The 6000-nt window shown below is 61.9% G+C and overlaps 1 protein-coding gene across 3 annotated transcripts in view; it reads left to right on the top strand.

Annotated features, from left to right (window-relative positions):
* The window catches only part of RASA3 (RAS p21 protein activator 3), a 133748-nt gene that overhangs the window by 26791 nt on the left and 100957 nt on the right, over positions 1-6000 (top strand). The gene's annotated exons all lie outside the window — the stretch shown is intronic.

Here is a 6000-nt window from a genome sequence, read left to right as displayed (position 1 = left end):
GGGGTAGTGTGTGTGGGGAGGGGAGGGGTGAACGTGTGTGGGGAGGGGAGGGGGTGAACGTGTGTGGGGAGGGGAGGGGGTGAACGTGTGTTGGGAGGGGAGGGGGTGAATGTGTGTGGGCTGGGGAGGGGGTGAACATGTGTGGGGAGGGGGTGAATGTGTGTGGGGAGGAGGTGAGCGTGTGTGGGGAGGGGAGGGGTTGAACATGTGTGGGGAGGGGAGGGGGTGAGCGTGTGTTGGGAGGGGAGGGGTAGCCCCCCTCCAGAACAGACACCGCACTGCAGCCTGCACTTGGAGTCTGATGCTCTCTTAGGCAGTCTTGTCCTGAGTCGTAAATAAGGAACGAAAAACCAAAGTTTTGATTTGCTATTTTCTCCTATTCTGAAGGTGCCATTGAGACGCCAGATCTTGGGCGGTTCAGGCTTTTGGCTGTGGTTCTCCACGGGGCGGCTAATGAGAAGCTTTGTGGCCGGTCCACTAGGAGGGCATCAGATGCTCACCCTGTAATTGCGCTGGGTGTGCCCGCCACCGGAGTTCCCTCCCCTGATGACAGGGTCAGGCAAAGAGGCCGGTTCCTGCAGCTGCAGGTTTTGTGGGTACAGGTCGTGGGGTGTGGGCTGTGGGCTGAGCCTCTGGCCAGGGTGTGATGGCATCTCAGGCCGCATCGCCAGTGCGTGTCTGTGGCCGGGGCCAGCGTGGACGCATCGGGGGTGGGGGTCTGTGGCCGGGGCCAGCGTGGACGCATCAGGGGTGGGGGTGCTGAGCCGAGACTCGGGCTCTGGTGTCAGGCGCTCCTCGGCGGCTCGGTTCTGTGTCCCCCGTGCCCCCGTCCGGGAGCTGCCCTACCTTCCCTTTGGATGTAGCGTGTGTCTGGGGTTCTTGGTGTTCTCTGTGCTTTGCGAGGGTGGGAACTACCCCAGAGAGAATGTCAGGCTCTTCCCAGACACCCCGAAGGGCCAGGGCAGCCCTCACTGTGCTCTGGTCTCTTGGGCATCTCTCCCAACTTGGGCCAGGTGCACAGTGGGGTGGGGCGAATGTGCACACATTTCCAGTGGACTTGGGGGAGACCCTCTAGGTCTCCTTGAAGCACAGAGCCAGTGCACTTGGCTTCTCTGCCAAACACAGCAACAGTCACGGCCATTGGCCACAGCCACCTCCACGACAGCCACAACTGCATTTCTCCCCCTGGGGCCGGCTGCACCAGAGCTGCCCACGTGAGCATCCTTGGCTGACAGCATTGCAGCCTCACTCTTAGGGGTGAGCGAGCAGCAGGGGTCGTTTGGTTCAAGGACCCCAACTCTGGAAGCCCACCTGCCTGGGGCTGGTCTCAGGCCCCGTGTTGCCTTGTGGGTGGGTGGCGCTGCCAGCTGCGTCCACGGTGATTATACAGACGACTTGGTCTTCCTGTTGTCCCCCAGCGCGCAGGACTCCAGCCTCCGCAGGCTTTGCCGCCCTCCCCAGGGCCAGGAAGCCCCGGAGTCCATAGGACAGAGGTGGTTTTGTCGGGAGCGTCGCCCTGGGGGTAGGTGAGGCAGGACGGGCAGTGACGCTGCGGCCTTGGCCATGACACCACCTGGTGGGCTGCAGTCCCACTTCTGCCCCTGCCACCGGCCACGTGGCCTGCTCACCGCCCTGGGCCTCAGCATCTTCTCCTGCAAAATGGGATCGTGATGATTCCTGAGAGTTTGTGTGTAGAGGGCAGTGCTGGCACAAAACGTCAGAGACAGGGCCCCTCACACCTCCTGCCCGTCCCACGCAGCTGCACCAGGCTCCGGGGGAGGGTGGGACCTGAGCTTGGTTCTTCCTGTGGGAAGCGCTCTCACTCCCTCTCTGTCCCTCCCCGCCTCGCCGTCTCTGTCTCTGTCTCTCTTCCTCCTTCACTCTCGCTCTCCCCCAGCACAGGTCCGACGGTCTGGTTCGGTGCCCGCTGCTCTGCTGCCCTCTGGGCTCCCGGCTGGGGCTCTGCTCTGCTTCTCAGCCCGCTGCCTGCCCACTGCCCGCCTACCACCCACCTGCCGCCCGCCTACCACCCGCCTGCTGTGGATCCTGTGCTTCACAGCCCCCGTCTCTGTGTTTTCTGGCACTGGAAGAAGACACTCTTTTTAAGACAGTCCTGTGACTCACAACCAAAGGGAGGTCGTGCCCATTTGCACAGTTGTGTGCAGTCCGGGGGTCTCCGCTCAAGGCTGCGGGTTATGTGCCGGGCAGGTCCTTCGGTGCTGGGCACGGGGTCTTTCACCCTGCAGACGTCGCTTGTGGGGTCCTTGGAAACTGAGACCCCTGCTCCCCACTTTCTGATGAGAAGGCCCCATCTATCTTTATGCCATGGTCCAGGGTGAGTTGATTTCCTCGTGCCGTGGTCCAGGGTGAATGATGTGCCACATTTCCCGGGAATGACATTTTCCATATGTTTTCCAGACGCCATTGGCATGGCCCACTTTGGAATCCAGCAGGTGACTTCAGGGCCCACAAGCCTCTCACGTCCACCCCCAGGACCCCGGGTGCATCCGCAACAGTTAAGGGAGACACTTAGACACGGCCGTCTTCCCTGGAAGGTTCCAGTCCCAACTCCAGGGCTGTTTGGGTTTCGTGCATTTCACTGCTGGCTTCACTGTTTTACCAACGGGGTGACTTGGAAACGAAGACAGCCGAGCGTGTTTGCCAAGGAAAGCCCAATCTCCAGCGTGCAGCGCCGGCTGGGATCCCTAGCATGGGTCAGGGCCGGGATCAGGCCCCTCGAGGTTCGAATTGTCCATGGGGTGGTGCTTAGACCCTGCCTCGGGCGGGGCCCAGCACCAGAGTGGCTGGCAACTCTCCAGCCCTGAGGGTTCCTCCTCCCTCTGTCCTTCCTGTAGAGGTGCAGGCCCCTGGTGGGCCGTGGGGGTGCAGGGGGTGCTGGGGCCACTACCCGCCCGTCCTGGTTGGGGGTAGACCTCGCTGGGCAGAACCCCTTCCTAGCACATGGCCCAGGGGTCTGCTTGCCAGTTGGATTTTCCCTTCCTTTCCCTCTGAAATTCCCTGGTTCTTCAATTCTGGTCCCTTTTTCTGGGCCTCTCTGACTTGTCTGTAACAGAAGTGCAGAGAGGTTTGGTGGCTGCCGTTGGCCGGGCCGCAGGCCTGCAGGACCCTGACTTGCTGGTGACTGCACAGGCCATCCATGTGGGTGTGGGGAGCCCCTGTCCCCGCACCCCCGGCTGCTCCTCAGGCCCCCAGGTGTGTCCAGCCTGACACAGGCTGACGCTCACCCCCTCACCTGCGGTTTCAGTCACCTGTGGTCAGCCGTGGTCCAAATATGTTAAATGGAAAATTCTAAAAATAAGCAATTTCTGAGTTTTTAAAATCATGTGGCATTCTCAGTAGCGGTTGAGGCCCCACGGTCCGCCTGTCAGTCACCTAGCAGCCTCTCCAGGTGGCGAGAACACAGACGCATGGGGTCCGGGCTCCACGGCTTCAGGTGTCCCTGGGGCCTTGGAGTGTTTCTTGAAGGGTACACAGTTCCCAAATGGCTGGACGTCTAAACAGGTCCAGGCAGCAGAGAGACCGGACCAGCCTGGGATTTTCCCAGTTGAGGCTGTTTCCCCAGGTGTCCTGGTGTGGGATGTGCTTTCTGGCATTTTCCATGGAAGCCACGTCAGCCGCCTTCTTCCCAACGTCTGGGGCCGGCTGCTGCGCTTGTCGTGGTTCTGGAACAAACTTCCAGCCAGCCGTGGGGCGCAGTGCGGGGGGACTGGGCCGGGACGGGGGTCCCTGGCTGCTCTGAGCATCACGTCCTCCGCCCGACAGAGCCCTGCCTCCAGGACTTTCCTCCCCTTTCCAGGCCACGCTGACCAAGTGCTTTGCAGGCGGGCGGCATCTGGGTGTTCCGCACGAGAGTCTAAAATCTCCTTTCAGAATGCTTGGAGGCTGCCATGCACCCCATGGCCGAATCTCTGAGGGTGCCCCAGGACGCAGTGGGGAGGATCGGGGCCGAGGGGCAGCCGCGGTGCTGGCACAGAGGTATCCACATCGGCGCGCCCTTGGCACTGCAGGCCGGGGTGGGGCAGAGTCAGAGCCGCGTCTCCTGCGAGCTCCTCCGTTCACCATTCACTGTCTTCCTATTGTGCAGAGTTTGGAAAGCCTTGCTGTGCTCAGCTGTGGCAGTTGGTCTCTCCGCCCTGGCCTTCCTCTCTTCCAGAGCAGACGCTTTGCAAACCTGCAGTTTTTCTTGCTTGATTAGGACAATAGTTTTTAAACAGCATTAGAGTTAAGGAGATAAAACTCTTGTGTGTGAGCATCGAGCAGAGCATGTGGGGGCTGCAGGGGCTACAGGGGGGCTGTGGGGGGGGCTACAGGGGGGCTGTGGGGGGGCTGCAGGGGGGCTGTGGGGTGGGGGTGCTGTGGGGGCTGCATCTCAGGCACTGACCCTGCATTTGGGCCAGTTTTAAACAGAGCCTTACTTAGGTCCCAGGCAGGGAAGGAAAGGAGGGAGACGCGCTGTGTGAACACAGGTCTGAGAAGTGCTGACCAGAGGCCTGAGTCATTCCCGGACACCCCAGGGAATCCAAATGTGCCTGGAAAGGGAGAGGCAGTTGCCCTCCCTCCCCGACCCAGCACCCACCCACAGGACACGCTATTTCTGTACCGTCTCTGTGTGATGGAGGCCTGGGAGTGGCTGCAGCCCAGGCTGCCGGCCCCGTGTGTCCCCGTGCAGGGAGGAGCTTCGTCCCCGGCCTCAGGCCTCAGCAGCTGCCTGTGGCTTGGGAGCGTCTGTTGTGCTTCTGGCTCTGACCTTCACTGCAGTTCTGACCTTGAGGAAAGGAGGGGTGGTCTGGGGGTCTCGGGTGGCCGGGTCCCGACTGCTGTGGTCTGGGGGTCTCGGGTGGCCGGGCCCTGAGTGCTGTGGTTCTGGCATCAGTGGGCGTTGCTGCCTTCTTTCCTGCGGGGCCACTCTGTGCAGCCTCTTTTTCTTGTGCTGCTGAAGCAAAGGTTAGAGTGTAGTCCAAAGCTCTGTTAAAATAAATTTCAGAGCTTTTATGTCTTCATTCTTTAAATCCCTTCCGAGGTCTTTCCCCAGCCCTTGTGCCTTCCACTGCCTCTCTCCTTGCTGTCTGGGACATCCCACGGGGTTCCTGCTTCCCTGGGTCTGGGCTGGTCTCTCCTCTGGACTCTCAGCCGGCCTCCACGCCCCTTGCCCTTCCCGCCTCCCCTCATCCCGGCCATGGGTTTCCCACATCTCGATGGGAGGGGGCCGGCCAGCCCGAGTCCACACACACACACCCCCTTAACATCCTGACCCCAGCCCACCAGGTCTCAGGGCTGCAGCCCTGCCGCACTTTCGCCTGTTCGTGTCTCTGTTCCCCCATGGCTCTGGTGCGGACCCCTGGGTGTCACGGGTGGGAGGCCTGGCTGGGCACGCGGACCGTGGGATCCTTAGTGCCTGCTGACCTGCACCTGCGTCCCTGTTGCCTTGTCCACCTGTTCTCCGTCCTCTCAGCTCTGCCCCCAGGGTAGAAGGCGTGGCCTCCCGTTTGATTTTTTTTCCTGCTGTCTTGGCTGGGCCTGGCTCGTTGCTGATGAGCCGTCGACCACAGGCTGCCCGCTGTAGCCCTGTGTGCTGTGCCTTTTGCCGGGCGCCGTGCTCCCCCGCAGCCCCCAGACTTGGGGTTTGGGCCCCGGGGTCCACTTGGGCCTCTCTGTGCTGGCAGCCGGCCTGGGCCTGGGTCGGGGCTGTAGCCCCTCGGTGTGCTCAGCCGAGGGCCGAGAGCTGCCTTTGTCTGAGGTCTCCATCTGGGCCCGCTTTGTTCCCAGGGGTATCCACTCTCTCGCTGGTGGTCTCCCTGGACCCCCTGTGGTGGATCCCTGGCCATCTGCACTGCTGCACGGCGTGCACAGAGTCACGAATGAGACAAGACTCCATGGTGGGGCCTTGAGACCCAGGCAGGGCCTTCCTGACGCATCCACTCCGCATAGGCTGCGTCCCCTGTCCTGTCTGCTGCCCACTCTCTCCCGCCTCTTGCCCTA

The sequence above is a fragment of the Hylobates moloch genome, unplaced genomic scaffold, assembly GCF_009828535.3.
Source record: "Hylobates moloch isolate HMO894 unplaced genomic scaffold, HMol_V3 SCAFFOLD_4, whole genome shotgun sequence".
Classification (NCBI taxonomy): domain Eukaryota; kingdom Metazoa; phylum Chordata; class Mammalia; order Primates; family Hylobatidae; genus Hylobates; species Hylobates moloch.
This window is presented reverse-complemented; position numbering and strand designations above follow the sequence as displayed.